The sequence below is a fragment of the Quercus suber genome, unplaced genomic scaffold, assembly GCF_002906115.3.
Source record: "Quercus suber isolate HL8 unplaced genomic scaffold, Cork oak 2.0 scaffold_15, whole genome shotgun sequence".
Classification (NCBI taxonomy): domain Eukaryota; kingdom Viridiplantae; phylum Streptophyta; class Magnoliopsida; order Fagales; family Fagaceae; genus Quercus; species Quercus suber.
This window is the reverse complement of record NW_027069480.1, coordinates 1,599,318-1,626,413: the sequence shown is the minus strand read 5'-3', so window position 1 is coordinate 1,626,413 and position 27,096 is coordinate 1,599,318. Positions and strand designations below refer to the sequence as shown.

The following is a 27,096-nucleotide window of genomic DNA, read 5'->3' as shown; positions in this document are numbered from 1 at the left end:
ATTACCCTAACTAGACAATCTAAATCTACCTTGCAAATGGACCACCCAAACTGGCAATTACAAATAACTATTTGACAAAAATGAATAAGCAAAAACAAGTCACACACTTGAAAGTCCTCAAGTTGGCTTTATTACCTTAACTAGACAATCTAAATCTACCTTGCAAATGGACCAATCATTTCAGATGAATTGTTTGATAAACTACTAATCTCCTCCCTTAAACCCTTATTTTTCTCCTGACTACGAGACAATTCCATTGCTAAACATTCTTTTAGGTCTGGTAACACAAGACTCATGGTAGCTCTTTGACGAGAGGCGGGTGTAGTGCATGTCAATGCTAATTCTAAAGCTTTCCAGACAGAAGTCACATCAAAATCTCCCTGCAACCTTTTATCAACAACACTTTCTATATCCCCCATTTCAAGCTTAGGACTCACCCAATGTACCAGGTGGATTGGTTCACCATTTTTTACAATTGCAAGTTGGCCGGTAATTAGCTCTAACAGAACAATCCCAAAACTGAAGACGTCACTTTTCTCGTTCAACTTTCGAGAATTGTAGTACCTAAAAAACACAAAAAATAATTATGTCATGTCAAATGTTAACAAAGATTTTTTTTTTTTTTTCCTTTCTCCCTTCACTAACATGAGTGTGGCTTTTATAGCACCAGACTAATCTCTAGCCTTAGGTGTGTGTAGTTTAAAAAAAAAAAGAAGGTACTTGTTGCATATTAATGAAATGAATTGCTCATCATTTCTAATTACCAATCTATTGTTATTATTATTATTTTTTGCAATCATTTGAACCAAGTGCAACTCCCTTTTAATGATGCAAAAAACTAAACGAATTACATGATGAAAACATACTCGGGTCAAGATATCCAGTTGTGCCCATGACTGTAGTTACTACATGACTTTGGTTATCACTTGGGAAAAACCTTGGAGAGACCAAAATCTGCTATCTTAGCATCCAAGCTCTCACTTAAAAGGATGTTGGCTGACTTTACATCTCTGTGTATTATAGGTGGCTTGCAAGTTGCATCCATGATGCAAGTACTCTAGTCCTGCAGTATCAATACAAGTCAGGCACAGATGACATAAAATCAAATTATGGCCCGATTAACACAATGTTATATATGAGGCACTAGATCTATAAGCAATAATTCAATTTTAAGAAATTATATAGGTTTAAGTATGACTTCGAAGCAAAATTGAGACAAAACTGAAGTATAATGCAGAAAATGTTTACATGTGCATTGAAGTTTAGAAAAAATATCTCTTCATGATCAGTGCACCTCTAAAAGGATTTCTTCGACTTGGTAAAACTAGTGACATTTGCAACAAAGGAGCTGGTTGGCTTATTAAAAATGGGGCTTCCATTAGCTTTTGGTATGATAATTGGACTGGTGAAGGCCCTCATAATAGAATTGAGCACTCCCTTAAAGTTTGGGACACGAGGGATCCCAATGGAAATTGGCTTCTTGACAACATCTCCTTCATCCCCCCAAATCGCCATCTTGAAACCATAAAAGCAACCCCCAAACCCTTCCACTCCACACAAATGGAATGTCTCTTTTAGCACCCATCCCCTAGTGGGCATTTTCCCATCATCCACCATGAATCCTGTTGAAAGCAAGAAGGAATGCACTCAAGACAAGAGCAAGCCTAAAGCCAGAGTTGGAGAACAGTGCAGTGATCAAGCAACTAAAACACAGAGTGACTGGGTTAGTGCAGAGATGCTAGAATTGATTGAAGCAGTTCCTTACCATGAACAGTTCATTCACACGTATGAAGAAGCACTGCCACGTGGATAGAAGAAGCAGTTACATAGTTTTGGTCAATGTACACGTGATCTAATAGACAGGATTTTTTTTTTTTTTTGTAACAGAATTTCCCTCCAATTGCGGAGTTAGTTACTTTCTTTATTTGCTTAGATTGTATATATAGAAGTAGTGATGTAATTCTTTCACTCATTTGTATTCTTTTCTTCAATCAATAAGATCAGAAGTTCTATTTAGAGAGAGGGTTCTAGAATTTTACATATCCTAACTGGAAATGGTTTTGGAAAATCCCCACCATTCGTGAAATCAACATCTTCCTTTGGCTTTCTTGTCATGATCGTCTCCCCACAAAAAAGACCTCCTGAAAAATAGAAAAATCCTCTCAGATGATACATGACCACTATGTCATACCGCCCCAGAAACATCGTTACATATCCAAAGGATTGTCCCCATTTGGTTAGACCTAACCCTTACGGCCTTACCCATCCACACCACACCCCGCGGCTTCCACAGTCATCCCAATGAGGAGTGGACTATGTGTATGTCTTCCTCCTCACACAAAAGCTCTTGCCACCCCACCCGGACATACCTTCGAATGTCAGCTTCCCCATAATCACTAGGTCCATTTGAATAGCTCGAAATAAGACCACCATGGAAAGTCAAGCTTTCAAACCACCTTTAGTCCACAAAAAGATTAAATCCCTTACCACTGAATTTTTCTTCTCCCTCTCCTATCAAATGAAGAGAACAAGACATACCAACACCCTCATTTGTTGGAAACTACCTCCTCTACGCCTCTTTAAGCTAAATACGAATGGTTCGGCTCAAGGAAACCCCGGCCGGGGGGCTTATCAGAGATTCTAGAGGGAGATGGATTGGGGGCTTCTCAAGAAGCATGGTAAATAATGTGTGAGACAACTGGGTCTGGTGCACTAAATGAAATGCTATTCAAAAGTTGGATATAATGTAATCCAAGGATTACAACAATCAAGCCTTAGTTCCAAAAATTTTGAGGTCGGCTGTACTTCATATATTACATTTGCTAAGAAGAATGTAGATGCTGACCTTGTGCAGCATCAATTGCAATGTGGAGTCTCATCTCCCAACTCAAGGTATGTGAACTTGTATCTGCAACCATAAATAATGAACAAAAATTTCTCATAATCTCAAGGATCTGAGCATATTATTATTATTATTATTATTATTATTATTATTTGATAGGGAAGAAAACTTGTATTAAAAGAAGACTACGTCATTAGAAAAATGAAGTAGCCAGAAAGAATATGTACAAACAACATAAAAGAGAAAAAAAAAAATTATGTACAGGAAGATAGGGTATCTAAAAACAGCGGAATTGATTGTTTAATAAAGACTGGGACAATGCATAGTATAAGCATTGTAATCGGTTATCAAAGTCATTCTTCATTCAGATAGTGATACTAAACATGGAAGTACCTGAAAGATAATCTTTTAGGTTGCCGTTAGCCATATATTCAGAAATTAGTGCCATGTTGTCACCATCATCACAGTATCCAACAAAAGATACCAAGTTCCTATGGTAAACTGTCATTAAGAGCTAAGCCTGCAAATCCACCAGCAACCACTTAAGTCAATAATCAATGGTTAAAGAAGTTACCTAGCATGAATATATTCACTAGTGACAAAATAGAGTGTAAAAGTTGTTCATCCATGCCATCACATCTTTATTTTAAACTTTATAACGTATAAAGAAATTTTATTGAATCAATGGTACAAACCTCAGTTTGGAATTCCTTAGGCCCTTGAGATGATGATGCAGAGAGCATCTTAACTGCAACATGGGTGCCATCTGCCGTTTGGCCGTGGTACACAATCCCAAATCCTCCCTTCCCAATGATAGTATGGAAGTTGTTTGTAATCTTTAAAACCTCAGCAAAAGTAAATTTTCTCTTCTTTGATACTATGATATTTTTTTTGCTACAGACAACCAACTCTTTAGCTGTAGTTTACACAAAAACATACTTTAGACAGAACCTTTGAATCTTTATGTTGTAGAGCAGAAGATTGCTGCATATACTACATTCTAAAATATATCACCTTCTGACCAATATATCCCTTTGAATAATTTGTTTCAAATATTATTTTTCTTAATGTTATCCTGTAGTAATGGTCCTGTGGACCCTAAAATATTTTTTGCAAGACACTATCAATTTACATTTGTTATCTTTTTTTTCTTTTCTTTCTTTTTCTCTCTCTCCGTCTCTCTCTCTCTCTCTCTTCTCTCTCTCTCTCTCTCTCTTTTCTTATTTCTTCTACATGTCATTTTACATCCTTTTTCACTTTTTTACACCTCTAGATGAGCATGATTTCCTGTCGAAGTATCTTGTACTAATTCTTGTATGTTGGGACTTGGAAGCATCCAACACACATAATCATAATGATCAAACTAGAGAAATTACCCGATTTCCTTCTTCTTCTCATTTTCCAAATGACAAGCAAAGCAATAAAGAGGACCAATGCTGACATTGTTGGTGCTAGTATTGGAACATAATTTTTTTTTCTTGTTTTGCATGAACTTGAGCTACAAACATTTCGGTCATCCACTTGATCATACACACTGGAAGCAGGGAAATAAACAATTAAAACATATTTTACATGTCCCATATAAAAATTTTAGTGCATAACTGTAATTTCATGAAAATGTAGAATATGAACCACTTCTATTATCTACTCAAAAACAAGAATATGCAAAACAAGAAAAGCGATAAAACTATTGGCCCTTTCTGCCATATTAGCATCTGAGAATCTAAGAGGGAGGCAAACCTCAATGTAAGTAATCCAGCCTCTGATCTTTCAATAAGAGCTGTAGGAACAGAACCTGATAATTGGTTGTTTTTCAAATTCCTACAAGTCAGTAATATGATTTCTGTTAGAGAGGTGTGTTCTTAATTGTATTAAAATTACAATTCCAATGCTTCAGATCTTACAGGAACTTCAAATATTTTAGTTCTACCAAAAATTCAGGCACTGGTCCAGTTAAGCTATTGTATGATAAATCCCTGAGACAAAAGTATTTTCCTTATTAGATGTTGCAAGTTGTTGAACAAAACGCTAAATCTTGAAAGGGTTAATCCTTATTTTCATCAAGTTAGGGCTAGCACAACAGTCACGCAACAAAACATTTTGAATGTGTACTTACAAGGATTCCAGTAATGAGAGGTTTGCTAAGGAAGCTGCAATCGTCCCAGTCAAACCATATGAGGTTAGGTTCCTATTCAAGGTAGAAAAGCAACTCCTAAATAATGATATTTTTAATCAGAGAAGTAGTATCAATATTGTTCAGACGAGAATGACTAACATTGAGATTATCCGTGGAGGAACTGAACGATTGTATTGGCATGTTAGACCTTCCCAAGAGTAATTCTTCGGACCGCAGGGATCACCCACCCAGTGTTTGCTTATCTTATAAATTGTTTTAACATTCATGACAGCATCAACTGTATTTAGTATTAATATTCAATCAAATTGTATATTAGACTCTTTATGAAATCCAATATTCCTCATAGTTGCCCTTTTCCCACCAAGGCTCTTGGACTAGATATTGTGGTTGCATATAAGTAACGAGGACTAAAAGGTGTAGACAACGGTGGATCATTCCAAGATATATTGAACTTCCTCGACTGGTTCTTCTCAAGCTTCTCCACTTCAGCAACGTACAAGTAAACATAAAACTGAGAGTTAGGATCATCACTTTTCCAATAATATCTCAAGGGTTCACTATCATCAGCTGGCCTAGCAGCTGTCCGAATTACTTCCTGTGGTGCTTGATAGCCATTATCATTATCGTTATTGAAGTGCTGATTGAATCCCAAGTAAGGGGCATGTAGGGGGACCAAAGGCGATCATAAATGTCATCTTTATACCTTCCACTTCCATTGGTTGATCCAACATCCAATATTTGGAAGAGTACTAATGAAGCAGATGTCCCAAACTCAGTGTCATAAATTGATTTATTTAGAGGTCTAAGCTCCAAGGCTGAAATAAAAGGAGTTCCCAAGCCTTTGTTCACGAGACAAACGTGAATGTTGTCTGATTGTGCAATACCAATAATCTCAGTTATAACAGGCTTAGAAGATTCACTAAATTTTAGTGAGGACCAAAAATTGACATCAAAATAGATGTCAAATTCTGGTAACTTGTTTAGTCCATCATAGTTTCCATACAAGAATGAACCTCTAATCAAGTATAAATTGCCTTTTCCAGCGGTGGACTTTAAGGTGTAACAATTTTTGTTTCCAAGAGGAAAACTTCTAAGATCAGAAAGTGGTAAAGAGTACAGGTTGAGATTGTTTGGATATGCATACTCAGAAGAGATGTTCTTGTTAATCCCATTCTCTATATAAGCTTCATCAGGAGCATAGGAAATGCCAGTAACATCGTCTAGATATGTGAAATTCCTGGAATTGCCACAATCAATGCTTACGAAGCCTAAACAAAATGAAATAAACAACAATATGTTAAAAAACTATATCAATTTTATTAAAATCTAATCCACTAATCTATCAATTCAAACACTCGTGTAGATGCGTTGCAGCGTGGAGACTATGGATGGAATTTTTTTTATCAGATATATATATATATATATATATATTCCTTATATCTATACTAATACTATTTAAGGGTTTTTTCTTATTTTAGATCTTTTTTTTTTCTTTTCTTTTTTTAATACCTTTACACCCTTATGTTAAAGTAGAGATAAAACTAAAAGACAATCTAGTAAAAATACAATTTTTTTTTTTTTTGGTGAAAGGGAAATCATATTTAACGTGAAAATACAATTCTAACTCTCACTAAAATATTGTCTAAAAATAGAGTCATTCTCTTGTTAATTTTCAAATTGTTTTATTCACTTATAAATTAAATTCTCAAAATAAAAATTATATATAAAAAATAAAGACATAGGTTTTTTTTTTTGCTATAAAATAAGACCACTAACCCCAACATTTTCACTTTTTTTTTTATCTTCTTCTTTCCCCCTTTATCAAGACTTAAACGTCTCTCTCTCTCTCTCTCTCTCTCTCTCTCTCCTTACTTCTAAATTCGAATCTCACGTTTTTTTTTTTTTTTCAAATCTCTTCTTCTTTATTTTTGAATTATTAAAAAAAGGTGATTTTTAATGTACTCCCTTTTTCCTTTTAATGATTTATTTATGTTAGTGTTTGAATTGTTTTCTCTTCACATCCATTTGTATTGCCTTTTTTTTTTTTTCATTTTAATGAATATATTTTCTATGTCCATAATAAAAATCACTATGTGTGTGGTTTAATTAGATAGAAGAGAGAAACATCTCAAATTGAGATGAATAGAAAATTATGACACTAAATCCAAAAAAAGCCTAATGACACACGTGAAGCACGTGTGATAAGACTAATATATATATGAGATTAGTTCAAGTTACACCTGGTGTAACTTCACAAGAGTTACACCTTTTTTGGACCATTGATTTGTATTATATCTAAGGGTGAAAAAAACACTCATAATCATGTATTTATTGTTCCCTAAAAATTAGTAACTAAGTCATTAATTCTTTTTATTAAAAATAGAAAAATAAAAAACAGCATTAAATCTCTGCTCTCCATCATTATCTTCATCTTCTCTCCCTCTCTCACACAGTCTTTGTGTTCTATGTACTTTCAAGCAACCTTTAATTATACAATTGTTAAATTGTATACCCAACTAAGATCTAAGGCAAATTCCTCTAGAACAAGAAACACAAAGTTGTCAGGCTAACCCCAAATATTCATTATTATTATTATTACACAGGCCACCTTAATTAGCATGCTACCTTTCTTCCTAAAGAACGCTTCTGCCCAAATGCTTTAATCCTATTTTAGCAGTTGATAATAATAATAGTGTTATGGTGTATGGACAAAAATAGTTCAGGCCGTAAGGCTGAGGCACACAAAGCTGGCGAATAAAGAAAAAAATCCAAATCATTGTTTCCTTGGATTTCTTTCAATCATTTGTATAAACTTTAAAAAAAAAAAAAAAAAAAGGCGCCTATAGAAAATGATATTTTTCAAACAAGGCAGAGCTATTTGTAGGGTCTAATCTTGTAATAATTTTTTATTAATTGTAAATCGTTTATGTATTTTTGAGTATTTTTTGGTCCAATTGAAAAATAATTTCACAGGGTATAAAAACAATTTTCCACAAAGCAACGTCTCCCTGTGACATTACTTTACTCCTTTTCAATCACTGTGTCATACGAATGTTAGCTACTTTACTCCTTTTAAAGACCATGTGAGAGAGGGAGAGAATATGAAGTTAATGATGGAGAGGAGAGAGTTAATGCTATTTTTTATTTTTCTATTTTTAATAAGAAGAATTAATGACTTAGTCACTAATTTTTAGGGAACAATAAATACACGACTATGAGTATTTTTTTACCCTTAGATCTAATACAAATCAATGGTCCAAAAAATGTGTAACTCTTGTGAAGTTACATCAGGTATAACTTGAACTCATCTATATATATATATATACATATATGGGTTAGGTTCAAGTTATACCAAGTGTAACTCTTTAACTAATGTTACACAATTTAATAATTTATTATTGGATGTACATTTTGACTAATCAACCGTTGGATTACATTATATCCATGTACTCTCCATGTTTTCAAAATTTCAAGGTGATTAAAATTCATTAGTCATGTAATCAATTAATTATTTAAATTCAAATTTTTGTAGTTCAAAATAATTCATAAAAGATGAGTTTATATATTTATATATAATTTGTAGTGCTTAATTCTAATTTACATAGAAAATAAATCTTAATTTAGAAAGATTATTTTCCCTTATATTGCTGATTTGGTTTTTTATTTTTATTTTTTGCTAGCCTTTTTTATGGAGTTAGATTGGGAATTTGTTATAAATTTTTGGTGGTTGGATTTGGAAGGATTATAGGACCAAGAATGGGCCATGTTTGTATTTTATTTGGTTCTTTGTATCAATTGATTTCTTTTTTCTTTTCTTTTCTTTTCTTTTTTTTTTTTTGGTTTTTTTTTCTTATCTTAAAATCCTAGAGGGTGGTTAAGTTAATTTATATAAAATTTTATCGTTTTTTTCCATTTTATTAGTATTATAAATGAAAATTTTAAAAAGTTAGGCTATCAAAATTAGCAAGAAAGTGGCAATTTGTCTAACATAATCATTCTACTTATAAAATAAAATATAAAGAAAAGAGAAAAGAAAAGGAAAAAAAAAAACACATATAATGCATTTAACAAACATAACCATACTTATTTATAAATAATAAAAAAACAAAAAAAAAAAAAAAACATGAACAAAGATTGCGCACAACATCAATAGGATGAAGTAAATATATATCTCCATCAATCTATCTATTATGATAATATGAGTTCGCTACTGTAAAATGTGAAGACAATACAATGAGAATTTGTTTAATTCACTCTTGTTGTCTCGCGCAACTTAACCCAGAGATGTCTTGACTAACTATCAACTACTTCACTTAGAATATAAAGTTCTTTCTTAAATTTTGGTAACTTGGAGGCTTGTACGCAATGCCAGCGCCACCTTATGGCCAGGGTGGTCCTGAAAAAAAAAATTATACATATTAATTTAAAATAAGGGTATACATGGATCGGATTAGGTCGGGTTAAGGGGATTTTTTAACCTAACCCACCATGGTGGGTTAAAAAAAAAAAATTTAACCCAACCCATTACATAAGTCCAATCCAACCCACATGGGTCAAGTTAAACCCATGAGTTGGACAATTTTTTTATTACTATTATTATTCAATTGAGCAAAAAAAATATAAATATAAATATATTAAAAAAATCCAAAAATTAGTATAAATATAACTCCTTAAAGGCAAACACTAATAACTAAACAACAATAGTAATTTAGTACGGTTTATGTGAACTAATTGCCTTTTATATAGGATAGGAAGAGCTGGTTATTTAAAAAAAATTATTAATTATAATATATATTAAATATATGAGTGAGTCAGGTCAAGTTTGGTGGGTTTGGAATTTTATGACCCAAACCCAACTCGACCAATTATTAAAAAAAAAATTTGTAACCCAGCCCAACTCACCAAACCCTAAAAACCGACCCAACCCGATGGGTTGGATTGGGTCGGGTCGGTTTTGGCAGGTTGGCGGGTTGGTTGCACACCCCTAATTTAAAATTTTATATTTATTTACTTTTTTTAAAAAATTTTGGAACCACCCTGAATTTTTTTTATGCCAATAAAATTAAATTTTGGTCCATAATTTGAGCAACTTAACAATATATTAGAATCTTTCAAGCAAAAAGAAAAACTGAAAAAAAAAAAAAATTTACTAAAATCTGGAAAAAAAATTATAATAAAACTATTATAGGCTGGGCAATAGCTTGATTCCTTCAACTAAGCACACTGCCCAATACAACACAATTTTCAACCTTTTATTATTTTTTATTACAATATTATTTTTCCTCACCAGACATATATTACTTATTTCTTATTTTTAATTATTTTTTCTTGTTTATTCTTAACCACACACGTCTTCTATTTCTTCGATTTTTACACTTCATACTTTTAAATTTTATCACATCTTCATTTACACTTTTACATATACGTTTTGCCTTCCTCATTGTTCGTAACTTCTGTATTTTCTACTAGTACTAATGCGGCAATACCTCTTCTCAAGTTTTGAGTCTCAAATTTCTCAAAACGATTTTTTTTTTTAGCTGTACAAGTACCTTTGTTCATTTCTTTTCTTTTCTTTTCTTTTCTCCTTTTGAATTTTTTGATTTACAAAATTTAAATTTATTTTAGTTTTAAGAACAACTTTTTTTAAAGCACAAACTTCCTATGTAGGCAGAATCTTTAATTTACAGAATAAAAGTTGTACGGATTCTCTGACTCCTCTCAAAAGCTAAATTTTCAAAACAACTTTTTCTTTTTCTTTTTTATGGTCAGGTCAATTATTAAAATATCAGAAAAAGCTATTAAAAAAAAAAAAATTGTCAGCTTGTGTAAATCACTATTTGTGCTCGCTACTTTTTTTTATGGTCAAGTCAATTTATTTTATATTTCTAATTTTTGATGGGATCAACTCAATTATTAAAATATCAGAAAAAGCTAACTTTGGAGTCACTTTTGTTTGATTATTCTTATAATGACCTCAAGTTTTGTCCTCACTATTAGCGACGGAAAGAGGATCCCACATATGATTCCCTCCCTGCTAATGACACAACTTAATGGGACTTATGATTTATATATGATTACATCTTTAACTACATAAGGTACAATATTTAGATAATTTGATGCAATAATAATAAATAATTAAGATTAAAAGTTACCTTTTTTTTTTACTTTCAATTTTTATCATTAAATAAAAAATATTAAAAATAAATAAAAATTTAAAGTAAAAAAATTTAAAATGTAAAAAATTGATAATTATATGGTGCTTAACTTTCAATCTCAATCATTAAATAAAAAAATTAAAAATAAAGAAAAATTTAAAGTAAAAAAATTTAAAATATAAAAAATTTGTGAAGAAAATAAAGTAATTGCGTGGTGCAATTGTTCAGCATCTCTATCCCAACTACTTTAAGCCGAAAAAGACACTCAACAACTTTGAATTTTACTCCGCTGAAAAGACCTTGAAATACTTTGAATGTTCGAAGTAGATATCCGTACCATTAAGGATTTATACACGATCACACCCTCAAAGATTTTATTCCGCTGAAAAGACCTTCAAATACTTTGAATTTTCGAAGTAGATATATGTAATTCTACGTAAATAATAAAAGAACAAAAGATTGAAACATTATTAATAACTAGTGTCCAATTTGTGCAATGTATGGGATAGTTAAACAAAATTTATACACATTTACTTTTATTGGTATACTCATTTGAAAACAATTTTAACTACCCAAATGTAAAAAACGCATTGAGTTATTATTTAAAGTAGTCTTTTGAAAAACATGATTGGCCATACAAATCTCATTGTTGTCATGCAAAGCATTTATAAACTATTAATCCCAAAAATATGGGCTTATGCTATCACTAGAATTTACACATATTGTGCAAATAAGCCTTAATTTCTCAGCAACGGTTAAAAATATAAACTGCAAATATATAAATAAGGACCATGACTTCAGGGGGACACTTTAAACTTCAAATTAGAGTAATAATATCACTTTCTCAATCTATGCTCAGATGTAAAAATAATATAGAGAAAATTCAAAACATGGAAAGAAAATAAAAATTACAACAATTAATTCCATTATCTTTCATGCTATACTTTGTAATTGTATGGAATTAAGACAACTCAATTTAAGTAGTTGTAATAAAGTTGGCTTCTACTATTCTCTATTCTATAACAATATGAACATATATATCGGTTTTCTTAAACAATTACCGGTATTACAGTAAAATGATTTATTATTGAAAATAAGAAACAATTAAGCTCTTGCACTTGTATGATATGTTATTTCCATTCAAACTTTAAAATAGATTATGTGTCTTACCTGAATGTTTTCCTTGTGGTGAGGACAAATAAAATGAGACAGGTGCTTTATGACCTTCAAAGCAAAAAATCTTTCTTCTAGTAAAAAAAAAAAAAACATGAAAAAGTGTCCAAGTCATCACTGATAATGCTAAAATAGTGAAGTTTAGAAATTATTAAAAATAATTTGTATAATGATGATGAAATTTGTAAAGTGCTTATAGATAAATCAATTTCCTTCTCAAATGTGTCATAAAAATTTATACCTAGCATTGATATTGATTATTGAGCTTAAATGCATTTCTTCACTATTAATAATCACAATTACTCCCAAAGAATAAGAACAAAATACCTGATGAAAAATATAACAAATTGGTATTTAATTATTAGTTTTGACAATCACTTCCTAAACTTCAGCTATATTCTCAAATCATGTTTTATTTTATTAAGTACAAGTAATTAATGATCCGATTGCAAACGTTGATCTTACAAAAAAAAGATGTAACCTGAGCTTTTTCTAAGAAATTCAATTGTAGAGTACTCAATTGCTTAAAATCATCACCAACCTAGGGCCGCCATCACACCACCAAATCCACGGGCCACGGCTGACGTACCATGGGCAGGGGTGGTGAAATGACGAAGGAGGACAAGGGTTGTCTGGAGGCAATGAAAAAATTTTAGATATCTTTGAGAAGAAAAGAAGATGAAGACGATGAGATCAACGGTGGTTCTACTCTGTCCATTTCCTTCTCTCTGATTTCTTTGTTTATTATTGTTATTATTATTATTATTATTATTATTATGTTGTGGGGTTTTAATTTTCTTGCAAAGAGTTTTTAGTGGTTTGTCTGAATTGTGAAGAAGTTCGTGATAGAGTAACGGTAGAGATGAGTTTGTTGTTTTCCTTGAATACTGAGGTTTATCAAAACTAGGATTGTTTTCTTATTTTGCAGCGGTGATTTCTTATCCTCTCACAGTGGGGTTGTAGGGCTTGATTTCTTGTCTTCTTTTTAATTTTACTTGATCTAGCTACAGAGTTGTTGTACACAAATGGTCTTTTTTTCTTTTGCCTCTCTCTTGTGGCTCTCTCTCTCTCTCTCTCTCTCTCTCAAGCTCTTCTCTCTCTTCCCTCGCCTCTTGATATGGCTGTGGTGGTAATGGTAGTTTTTGATTTTGGTTGTGGTGGTGGTTTGCTGTTTGATTTTGTCTGTAGTTTTTTTTTCTTCGTGGGTTGTGATTGTCAAAAGTGGTGGTTGTGGCTGGAGGAGGTGGTTGCTAAAGTTTTGTGGTGGATTTTTTTTTTTTTAATCGAAGTTGATATTGTGTGTATTATAAAACAGTGTGTTAAAATAGATAAAGTGAATTTTTGATATGAAAACTAAAAATTTTAGCTTTGTCAATGCTAATACTTTAAACTGTTATAGATAGCTATTTATTGTAGCTAGAAGGTATGTGTTTTTAGATTTAGCAACTTTGATGCAGTGAGTTTTTTATAGTGCTTTTGGTGCTAAAATAGCAATTTAGCAATTTTATGAGCTTTTGATGTGAATGCTTTTAGAAGCTGTATAAAAATTTAATTTGATGTGCCTTGCAGAGTTTTTGGTCATAAACTTATAATTTATAAATATAATTTTTTAAACATAATAGAAATATAATTTATTTGTGTTGAATTTTCAAAATCAAATTGTTGAATTTTATGTTATTTATATTTTTAACATGCATATCAAATTAAAATTAAAGTAGTTGTTTTATTTTTTCTTTGGCTTATACAATTATATATATATATATATTTTCTATGTTTTGATATTAGGGGGAGAAAGTTTGGATTTGAGAAAATTTGTCAAATTTCTAACATAGCTTATGTACAAAATTCTGTCAATAAATTTTATATAGGAAATGATATTTTTATGCTTCACCTTTTAAGTTCTTGATTAATATTTTTTATTTATTTTTGTTTATCATTCTTTCTTGCAACCCTACTTTAGGCTGACAAATCATTGTATTTCTTATAACTCTATTTTGGATTAATACTTTTTGGTGTTGTGTTTTTTTGGGTTCCTTATCACAACTCCTCTCTCTTCCTCTTCTACCTTCGGTTTAATTTTTGTTTGGGTTAATAATTAGTCATTTTGGAAGTGAGAATATGAATATATATCAAAATACAATCTTGGCTATATATTTGAATATACCTATCAATTATTTGAGTAATGTTGAGTGTAATTTTGTGATGAGTTTTAATTATCATGATAATTCTCTTTAAGAAAATGAGAAATTTGAATAATATATTTGGAAACTTAAAAAATTTAGTGGTAAAGAAAAAAAAAATTAGGAAACATATCAAATCAGTCATGTTCAGTATGCTTCAATTTACACACTCAATTTCGGTCCATTCAGTTTACTTCGCTCACCTTGGTCCAATTTGCTTCCAAGATTGAAAACATAAAAAATTATATATTAGTAAAAATAAAGTGATGGAAATTACGTTTTCAAATTTTTTAATTTTTAGGATGAAAAAATGATCTACAATAAAATTTAGAGAATAAATTATACATATTCAGTATAAGTTTGTTATGAGTTTTAATTATCATGATAATCTCCTTTAGGAGAATGAAGAATTTGAATAATTTATTTGAAATTTAAAAAGTTTAGCTATAAAAAATAAATAAATAAATAAAATAAAATAAAAAAACATAGCATACTATAACATAACTTTGAAGAATATGAACTACCCTATACGGGAATAATATCAATCAAACACACCAAATAATAGAATGATATATTGGTAGTTGTAGATATAGAAAGATGAAAAATAATTTTAGAAATTGTTTAACTTTTAGGGAGAACAAAATTATCTTCAACAAATTAGAGAGAACAAATTTTACATTACATTAAAATTACAAAATGATTATCTATTCCTGCACATCATGTGGGTTTGTGACTAGTCAATATATATAACTTGTGTTTGGATTCAATTAATTAGACTAAAATATTAGAGAGACTTGCGTTCAGATTAAAACACAAAAAAAGACTCATGTAAGGATTCAAAAAAGAAGAGAGAGACTCATGTTATAACTCCTCTCTTCCCACCTCAAAACCCTAGCAACCTTACCCCTCTCTCAAGTTAAAAAAATAAAGCCACGGATTTTGCAATCTCTCTCCCTCTAGACGTAAATTTCAAAATAGGGGGAGGGGTGGTTGGTTGGAGGATGGTCCATCCACCCACCACCCACGTATATTAGCTATGCATCCATTAGTCCTTGCGAAGAGTCATAGACCGCCTATTCCCATAAAAATTATAAATAGATGGAGATGCCACACACTTTTTCTGTAGCAAAAGGGGAAACAAAAGACACATCAGAAAGAGCAGATGAATCCGTTCATTCCTCACTCAAACTCAGAGTTGTAGAGACAAGTCGCTGAGATGGATGGCCACATGTTGGGCAATCTTCATTTTGAAAGCGACATGTTATGTAAGTTAGGTCAATAATTGTTAAAAAAAACCACTTCAATAATTGTGAAAAAAAAAAAAAATTGTATTACTAGATTAATTTTAAGATGTCATACTTTAAATCAAATTCAGGAAAAAAAAATGAAATAGATTTTAGCTTATAAAGTTAACTTTTTGTAAGGTTAGTTTTGTTTATTTGCTTATTTGTTTTTTTTTTTTTTAAGCAAAAAAGAAAGTATGATATTGGTTTCTAGGGTTTTTGTTCATGATCTAATTCAATTAATCTAGGAAAAAAATTACATTACCTATCAAAATATATATATATATATATAGGAAAAATCTCAGATTATCTTTTTTCTCAATAAGTATTAAAAAATTTCTTTTATCCATGAAATTGCTATTGTCTATTAAAAAATTGCACCTGTAGATCGATATTTATATTTCTTAACTTGGCATTTTGCACCTCTGGCTAAAAATTTGTGTAGATCTTTGGAAGCTTAGAAATCTTTTCTTTCATTCACCATGGTTTTTCATTGAGTAATTTCTTTCTCTCTTACTCCTCTTGATGAAAGGAAAAAAATTACATTACCTATCAAAAAAAAAAAATATATATATATATATAGGAAAAATCTCAGATTATCTTTTTTCTCAATAAGTATTAAAAAATTTCTTTTATTCATGAAATTGCTATTGTCTATTAAAAAATTGCACCTGTAGATCAATATTTATATTTCTTAACTTGGCATTTTGCACCTCTGGCTAAAAATTTGTGTAGATCTTTGGAAGCTTAGAAATCTTTTCTTTCATTCACTATGGTTTTTCATTGAGTAATTTCTTTCTCTCTTACTCCTCTTGATGAGTTTTGTTTTTTACTAGAAGAAAGATTTTTTGCTTTGAAGGTCATAAAGCACCTGTCTCATTTTATTTGTCCTCACCCCAAGGAAAACATTCAGGTAAGACACATAATCTATTTTAAAGTTTGAATGGAAATAACATATCATACAAGTGCAAGAGATAAATTTTTAAGGGATGAGCTTAATTGTTTCTTATTTTCAATAATAAATCATTTTACTGTAATACCGGTAATTGTTTAAGAAAACCAATATATATGTTCATATTGTTATAGAATAGAGAATGGTAGAAGCCAACTTTATTACAACTACTTAAATTGAGTTGACTTAATTCCATACAATTACAAAGTATAGCATGAAAGATAATGGAATTAATTGTTGTAATTTTTATTTTCTTTCCATGTTTTGAATTTTCTCTATATTATTTTTACAATTGAGCATAGATTGAGAAAGTGATATTATTACTCTAATTTGAAGTTTAAAGTGTCCCCCTGAAGTCATGGTCCTTATTTATATATTTGCAGTTTATATTTTTAACTGTTGCTGAGAAATTAAGGCTTATTTGCACAATATGTATAAATTCTAGTGATAGCATAAGCCCATATTTTTGGGATTAATAGTTTATAAATGCTTTGCATGACAGCAATGAGATTTGTATGGCCAATCATGTTTTTCAAAAGGCTACTTTAAATAATAACTCAATGCCTTTTTTACATTTGGGTAGTTAAAATTGTTTTCAAATGAGTGTACCAATAAAAGTAAATGTGTATAAATTTTGTTTAACTATCCCATACATTGCACGAATTGGACACTAGTTATAAATAATGTTTTAATCTTTTGTTCTTTTATTATTTACGTAGAATTACATATATCTACTTCGAAAATTCAAAGTATTTGAAGGTCTTTTCAGCGGAATAAAATCTTTGAGGGTGTGATCGTGTATAAATCCTTAATGGTACGGATATCTACTTCGAAAATTCAAAGTATTTCAAGATCTTTTCAGCGGAATAAAATTCAAAGTTGTTGAGTGTCTTTTTCGGCTAAAAGTAGTTGGGATAGAGATGCTGAACAATTGCACCACGCAATTACTTTATTTTCTTCAAAAAATTTTTATATTTTAAATTTTTTTACTTTAAATTTTTTTTTTTTAATTTTTTTATTTAATGGTTGAGATTGAAAGTTAAACACCATATAATTATCAATTTTTTACATTTTAAATTTTTTTACTTTAAATTTTTATTTATTTTTAATATTTTTTATTTAATGATAAAAATTAAAAGTAAAAAAAAAAGAATAACTTTTAATCTTAATCATTTATTATTATTGCATCAAATTATCTAAATATTGTACCTTATGTAGTTAAAGATGTAATCATATATAAATCATAAGTCCCATTAAGTTGTGTCATTAGCAGGGAGGGAATCATATGTGGGATCCCCTTTCCGTCGCTAATAGTGAGGACAAAACTTGAGGTCATTATAAGAATAATCAAACAAAAGTGACTCCAAAGTTAGCTTTTTCTGATATTTTAATAATTGAGTTGATCCCATCAAAAATTAAAAATATAAAATAAATTGACTTGACCATAAAAAAAAGTAGCGAGCACAAATAGTGATTTACACAAGCTGACAATTTTTTTTTTTTTAATAGCTTTTTCTGATATTTTAATAATTGACCTGACCATAAAAAAGAAAAAGAAAAAGTTGTTTTGAAAATTTAGCTTTTGAGAGGAGTCAGAGAATCCGTACAACTTTTATTCTGTAAATTAAAGATTCTGCCNTTGACAAATCTACCATGAGATTACATTTTCTTTTTTATATCCTTCATACTTGCAAAATTTCCAGAAAAGCAAACATCAATAGCTAAGTCATCAATACAAAGTTTAAAATTTAAGTTTTTCTAGTCTAAAATTATCCATAAGAAATAAGTTCATGGATCAAATAATTAATAATATTTTATTGACACGAAATTTGATAAACATTTTAAGAACATAAAAAACATGCAATTCAACAGTTTCTTTTTCAAAATAGGTAGTTATGCATTTTTTTTTTTTTTTTTTTACAACAGAGTTGAAGGCTTAGGCGACAAAAAATTTTGTAGCCAAATTTTATCTAAAAATAAAATTTAAAGATTTTAGATCAAATCGTATTTTATTAAACATTTTTCTGCATTGTGGAGGTTACTGATTATATATATATATATATATATAGAGAGAGAGAGAGAGAGAGAGAGAGAGAGAGAGAGAGAGAGAGATAAAAGTTACACATTTTTTAAACCGTAGATTTATGAGAAATCCAACAGATAAAAGCAAAACACCATTATCCATTATAATATTAAGTACTTACCTAATTAATAGTCTCCCCATTATCTCTCTCCTTATTAAATATTTCTTATGTCTCTTTTTCTCTCTCCTTATTAAGTCTTTCTTTCCATTTTCTTTGCAATTTGTCCTACGTTTCCACTTTCTTAGTTTTTTCCTCTTACTAAACTCCAAGGCACTGATAAACCCTGTTAAACTCATCTCACAAATCTGTGTCCATGCCTTACGATATTTCTGATCCCTACACTGTAGAAAGTTAATTAAGCCACGGAAAATTAGTAAAAGAGAAACTCAACAGACATAATGTGAAGCCTAGATATTCAAAATATTAATAGTGACCTAAGATTTTGCATTATCTGAGAGATTAACCTTAGTCCATAAGCTACAAAAGTTAGAAACAAAATAAAAAAACAAAAAAACAAAAAAACAAAAAACAAAAACAAAAAACAAAAAAACAAAACAAAATCACCTGGAGGCAAACCACTGCCTTTTGTGCCCTTTTGTTAATTCAATAAAAAGCTATACATTTACCAATTCTATATTTTTAAATAGTGTATTTTACAGTGTGGGGATCAGAAATATATAGGGATTTCAACTATTTAAAAATATAGATTTGATAAATGTACAGCTTTTTACTGATTTAACAAAAGAGCACAGAAGGCAGTGATTCGCCTCCAGGTGATTTTGTTTTGTTTTGTTTTTTTAACTTTTGTAACTTATGGACTGAGGTTAATCTCTCGGATAATGCAAAATCTTAGGTCACTATTAATATTTTGAATATCTAGGCTTCACATTATGTCTGTTGAGTTTCTCTTTTACTAATTTTTTGTGGCTTAATTAACTTTCTACAATGTGGGGATAAGAAATATCATAAGGCATGGACACAGATTTGTGAAATCAGTCAAAATGAGTTTAACAGGGTTTATCAATGCCTTGTAGTTCAGTTAGAGGAAAAAACTAAGAAAGTAGAAACGTAGGACAAATTGTAAAGAAAATGCAAAGAAAGACTTAATAAGGAGAGATAAAAAGTGACATAAGAAATATTTAATAAGAAGAGAGATAATGGGGAGACTATTAATTAGGTAAGTATTTAATGTTATAATGGATAATTGTGTTTTGTTTTTATCCGTTAGATCTCTCATAAATCTACAGTATAAAAAATGTGTAACTCTTATGGAGTTACACCAAGTGTAACTTGAACCTATCTCATATATATATATATATGAGTTTAGATGATTGAATTTCTATGTAAATATAACTAATACAAAATTATAGTATAATTGAAAAGTACTTAATGCCCTTTTAATTTCACCTTTCTGCTCTTTTAGTGTTCTAAACAACTTTATTAAAATTAAGAAATTGAATTGTACACTTGGCATAAAATTAGATTTCAATTGAGGTTAGAGTGTCATTATAGTCCTCTTTTCGACTTCTGTCTCAGGTGTTAATGCATAATTCATTTAGGCAGAAAAATTAAAGAACTTAGATAAGACACATAACACGAAATTCCATATCCATTTCAAAATCTAATTAGGTTTTCTCTTAATTTTGGTGTCAAATGTAAAATCATATCATAAATATCTATTTGGGTAAGTATAGAGTGTGAAAACCAAAGAGTCCATAATTAATAAACTGTAAAACAAAAATAAATAAATAAATAAATAATCATGAACAATTTGTATTTTCTTCCAAATAATATTCTTACAAGGCTTTTTTAATAGTTAGCAAAATATAAAAATATGTACCTAGTATGTATATAAAATAATTACCATAAATATTATTTAACTTATGTAGGAATTTTTTCTCAAAAAAAAAAAAAAAAAAAAACTTATTTAGGAATACTTTGCATTTAATTGTATATTTTTAAATGTATCCATGCATATTCATGGGTTAGAAACTTGTCTATATATATTAATAACCAAAACTTAGAAAAAATCGAATTAGATTTGTAAAGTTGTTATTTACAATTATGTGTTTTGTTGGCTTATATTCCATACCAAAATTGATTGTAATTTTATTCAATCTTTTGTATCTTGTATTTAATGTGGGATTTGATTGTAAGGGTTGTGTGATAGAGAGAGAGAGTGTGAAGACTCAAGCAATTGAAAACTGAAAAGTTTTCGCAGGTAGCTCGCGACTAAGCATCCCGCGAAGTGACCCATGTGACTTGCACATGCTGGAATGCGAAGAGTCAGGCCAAGATGGAGACAGCTGTGTTTTGCGAGTATCTCACGGGTAAGACCTTCCTACGAGACACCCGCAAGACATTCTATTTTACCAGACTGTCCATTCTGATACATACTTTTTCTGCCCACACTATATATATCCACATTACTCACAAATATTAAGGAGTGCTTCTGAGAGAAAACTGTTAGGTTCTAAGGTCTTAGGATTTTATGTATTTAGAACTCTAATGTGTAATGTTGGCAAACCATGATCAAAACACAGTGTTTACTCTTGTTTAGGCTTGCTCAAAGTTGGTTTATTATTGTAAAGTTGGAATCGAGTGGTTGCAGAAGTACTTGGGACTTTCGGCCTGGCTCGATCGATCGAAGATTAGACTCGATCGATTGAAAATCGCACAGGTTGAATTTTCTGCAGAATTTCCAACTCAGCCCTACTTCATTAAACGTTTTGGGTTTTATGTTTTTACCCTAGGTATATAAACAAAACCCTAGCCACGTTTTTTAGGGTTGCTCCAATTGTATTGTTGCTCATATATTGCTGTTTTGTGTAAATCTCTTATGAGATCTTTGAGGAGTTTTCCTTTACACAAAGCTTAGGGTTTTCAAGTTGAAGATAATATCTACATCTTGATGATCAACTTGGTTGCTACCATTGAAGCTTAAAGATAATCAAGCGGGGGTGCTTGTAGCTGATTGAAGAATCCAAGAAAGAAGGAGTCCGTGAATTCGGAACTTGCACGTGGTCGTGTCAGTAAGTTCTACTGGTGGGTAGCATTAGGAAGTCAAGCAGGGAGCTTGTAGTCCTTCTGTATGAACTTCAATTCTTTCGCATAGTGGATTCAGGTTTACCTTGAGGATAGCTAGGTCAAATCCTCCCCAGGTTTTTACCGTGTGGTTTCCTGGGTCATCATATCTTGTGTTCTTTTATTTTCCACTGCTTTATATCTTGATATGTTTGTTTGATTGTTTTAACCTAGAATTGTTTAATTTGACTAAGTAACAACTTGGCTAATTAATCTAGGCTACGCAATCTGGTTGTTTTTAAAGGGTCTAAAATTGTACAAAAACCTTAGCCAAACACCTTGAGAGTTAAATATTGTTATACCCACAATTCTCTACACATTTGCTTGTACAATTTCCTCAACTCCTACCTCTTCATTTCCATACCATTGAGAGGTTGATAGCCCAAACACTTACCACACCCTTTCAGAGCATCAAGTGAAGTTTTGGTGCTACTAGGAAGTATTGGAAGAAGCCAAGGATGACAGATGCAACATGGAGCTATTGTGGGATCTAGAAAGCTAGACAAGACACTATTCCGAGAAGCCTTATTGGAGTAGGACCTTGGAGAGTTTAGGTACATTGGGTAGATTAGGCTTGGAGGGTCTCTTGCTAACCCATATATCCTAACTGATTGTCTAGTGGATCAATTTTTGCTTAGAAGGTGGCGGAGAGGTTTTACACTAAGTTCTTTAGTTTCCTCTTCGATAACATATCGGCGTGTTATCTTGTGGTTTCATCTTTTTTCCCTACTCTTTTCATTCTATTATACTACTGTGTTGCTTTGATTATGGATTAGAGGAGTTTGTTTGTTTATATGCTCGCATTTACACTATTCCGCACTTAGTACTAAGTTAGTGTAAAATCAATCGAGCCGTAATTTTAATTTGGGGGTTTGAACAACTCTTGTGTTTTTTTAGCACATTTTTGAGCTTTCAATTGATATCAGAGTAGGTACACTCACTATAGTTTAAATACCTAAGTGTGATCCTTGACCCCGTTTGAGATGGACTGGTCTCAATCTTTAAATATTCCACCATATTTTGATTGTAGTAATTATGCCTTTTGGAAAGTCCGAATGAAGGCATTCTTGTGTTCAATTGATGATATTGTTTAGGATGCGGTAGAAATGGGATGGACTAGGCCAGAGGCTGTTAAATCCACTTGGGATAAAGCAGCTCCTGCAGCAGCTAACGCTAACAGTAAAGCTTAGAGTGCAATTTTTTTGTAGTGTTTCTCCAGATGAGTTTTAAAGGATTTCTCACATAACGGTAGCCAAGGAAGCTTGGGAGATATTGGAGACCACCTATGACAAAACAAAGAAAGTTAAGAACACAAAGCTTCAGATGCTTACCACTAAATTTGAAGAGCTTAAGATGGGAGATGTTGAGCCCTCTGATTCATTCTATGGGAAGCTCAACGAAATTGTAATTTCTAAGCTCAATCTTGGTGAGAAATTGAAGATACTAAGGTGGTGAGAAAAATTTTGAGGTCCTTGCCAGAAAGCTTTTGAGCAAAAGTCACAGCTATAGAGGAAAGCAAAGATTTGGATGAGATTAAAATCCAAGAGCTCATTGGATCTCTCCAAACATATGAGCTGGGACTGCCTTCTTATAAGTCGAGCAAATCTCTCGCTCTTAAAACCATCACCGAAAAAATTGATGATTCTTCTGAAGAAGGTGGAGTGGAGAAAGAGGTAGCATTTCTTGCAAAGAACTTTTGAAAATTTCTGAAGATAAAGAACAGTGGGTAACCGTTCATTAGAGGAAAGTTTTCATCCTCCGAAGGTGATAGGAAGAAGTTTAAAATGAAAGATGGGAAGGAGTCACAATCCCCTCAAGGCATTGTGTGTTATGAATGCAATGGTCATGGACATCTCAAGAAGGAGTGTCCTAACTATCTAAGAGGGAAGGGCAAGGCATATGCCACAACACTTAGTGATTCAAATTCTTCCAATTCTGATTCAAAATAGAGCTATGATGGAGAAGGGAATTAATTCGCTTTTATGACTATTGGTCATGTTGAATCAATGGATGATTTGAGTAAGCTTGTTAAAGAGCTTGGAGAGCATAGTGATGAAGAATCAATAGGAGTAGTAGAAGAATCTGATGCTGATGAAGATGAAAGTGCAGTGGAACTTCAAGAAAACTACAATTCCCTACTTGAGAAGTCAGGAGAATATACAAGGGTGGCTAAGGCAACTGTTAAAAAGATGAAGAAGGTAGAGGAGGATTATAAAATTCTACTAGTGTGATATAAGGAGGCTAAATGCGAAATAGAGACACTGAATGGAGAGCTGACAGAAGCCTACTCAAAGATAAAATTCCTTGAGCTTAAGGTGGTTCAAGCCAATGCTAAAGTAGAGCGAGTCTCCTCCAAAAAGCTTGATGAAGTCCTCTCTCATGAAAAATCTTTCTTCGACAAAACCGGATTGGGATATACCAGAGAAAGTAGTTCAGCTGTCAAAATCACCAAGGAAGTGAAGTTTATGCAAGCCAAAAAACATGTAGTGGCTACCTCTACACCTAAGAAAGTAGAGGATGAAAAGAAGAAAAATGTGGTTGACCAACGGGTGTTGAATAAGCCTCATAACCAATCAGTGGTTTGGTCTAAAGCCAAAGGGAAATCACTTCCAAAATCACAAAGAGGTCCAAGAATTCAACATTTCTATCATCACTGTGGACTTCAATGACACACCAGACCAAATTTTCATAAGCTTAGAGCATTGAAGAATGTAACTGATCAAAGGTCAAAAGGACCAAAAATGACAAGAGGACTTGGGTTGTTGAGTCACCAAGAGGTCAAAATAGTGATCCCGGTATGATGGACGTAATGAAGATGATTGGTGCATTCACCACTTGTTTGGAAAGTTTCTCTAGAAGGTTTAAAAGTCCTAACTCTCATACCCAATCCTATAAGGATATCACCCCAAATGCACGTGCAGTGTGGATGAAAAGGGGTACTCATACATAAGCATTACAACATGTCCATGCACTAATACTTCCGATGTTTAGGAACATTTGTTCATGCATCATATCATGCATTGATGTCAGTATTTAGCATGTTTCCTTTACCTTTTTATTTTTTTATTTTTTTTTATTTTTTTTTTACTTGTTTTGTTTTTAGGTGTGCTCAAAAATTCAAAAACCCTAAAAATTGAAAAAATCTTTAAAAATTTTGATCGCTTGTGTTGCGTTTATCACATGAGAGTTTGGCCTAGTACCTTCGCACTAATGGCATAATGTATTTACGAGCTTGACTTGTTCTCTATGCACCTATTTTTGTGCGAAAGAAATCTTGAAAACTATGTGTGATTGTTGTAAATAGATCTTCAAGTTTGTCATGAATGAGTAGACAATAGTCTTGATAATCTTGATACTTGCATAGACTTATGTCTATATCTCTTCCCACTTTATTTTTATGTTTTTGCAAAAGAGTTCACTAAATGTAAATTTCCAAATGAAAAGAGATATTGAGCTGCAAAAACTTGTTGCACATACTAGTACTTGACTAGGAAAAAGGAAAAACGACTTTTGTTTTGAAATGCATGGTACTCAAAAAGCCAAAGGCTAATTCTAAATGTTGATATATCAAAAATATCAAGCACCGATCTCAAAAAGAGATGTATTATCCAAATTGGATCAAATGTTATGATTTATATAGAAGCCAAAATGAAAAGCTTCTAAGTTTTGTAATCAATTTATGGAAGGTCATATATGCTCATTTCTATAATTGAGATAGCCCACTTGACTTAGTACTAGTTGTGTATGACTTGACTAAATTGATCATTGAAACTTTACTCTGGTCTAAGGACTATTTCACACTTGATACTCACCCACAACACACAAGACTTTGCTTCAATTAATGCTTATCTCATTTGTGTGATTGTACATGTTCAAATGTGATGTGTATGCTCAAGCTCTTGCTGATCATATCCAAAAATATTTTTGAGTGTTTTATATGTTTTTGAAAGTGATTTTATACTTTTGTGTCTTTAGTTTTTGTTCAAAATGCATTTTTGTGTTTTTCTTCAAAAATTGATTCAGAGGTTGTTTCGCGAGAAGCTCTCGACTTAGAGCTTCCCGCGAAAAGTGCTTAAGGGAAATAAATTTTTGGTCATCTCACACAAAGACTTTCGCTACTGTCTCGTGAGTATTTCGGCACTAAACACTTCTCGCAAAATGAGTTTTAAGCAAAAACTGGAATTTCTTCAAATTCAGACAGAAGCTATCGCGACTATCTCGCGACTAATTCGCGACTTAAAGCTTCTCGCAAAAGCTTTTAAGCTTCAATGGACATTCTCTCGACTGCATCGCGACTGTCTCGCTACAGCCTAACCCGCGAAAAACGCGTGTTTTCAGTTTTTATGTAGCAGATGTAATAGTTTTTCAAACACTTAAACTTTCCCTCGCACTGCCTCTCTTCGAACCCTTCTCAACCCGAAATCTTATTTCTCTGCGAAAACACTTCAAGGTATGTTTCTCTAAACATTGCTTTCGTTTTGCCTTAAATTTTGCAAATTTTACCTTAGGGTTTTAAAAATTGGGGATTTTTTTGAAAATGGGTTAGGGTTCTCTATTTTGTGAAATTTTTTCCAAAATCTTTGATTGGATTGTGTCCCATTTGTTATTTCTGTATTTGTGTTAGTCTCTTGTGGAATTTTAGCATGTATTGAGGCATGTTTTCACTGTGTTTATGCATTATTCATACTTGGATTGCATTGTTGCATGTTAGGTGTTTGACAGAATGTTCGAATGACATTTCTATATAGAATTGGACTTAACTGAGTTCCAATGCTTGGAATTGGTCTTGATTGTTGGCTTATATTCCGTACCAAATTTGATTGTAATTTTATTCAATCTTTTAAACCCTGTATTTAATGTGGGATTTGATTGTAAGGGTTATGTGATAGAGAGAGAGAGTGTGTGAAGACTCAAGCAATTGAAGATTGAAGAGTTTTCGCAGGTAGCTCGCGACTAAGCATCCCGCGAAGTGACCCATATGATTTGCACATGTTGGAATGCGAAGAGTCAGGCCAGGATGGAGACAGTTGTGTTTCGCGAGTATCTCGCAGGTAAGGCCTTCCCGTGAGACACCCACGAGACATTCTGTTCTGCCAGACTATCCATTCTGACACACACTTTCTGTACCCACACTATATATACCCACATTACCCACAAATATTGAGGAGTGCTTCTAAGAGAAAACCCTAGCCAAACACCTTAAGAG

At 31.7% G+C, this 27,096-nt stretch overlaps 1 pseudogene; it reads right to left on the bottom strand.

Moving 5' to 3' along the window:
• Positions 1-155: 155 nt before the first annotated feature.
• LOC111997835 (probable LRR receptor-like serine/threonine-protein kinase At4g29180) lies at positions 156-8,436 on the bottom strand (annotated as a pseudogene).
• Positions 8,437-27,096: the final 18,660 nt, after the last annotated feature.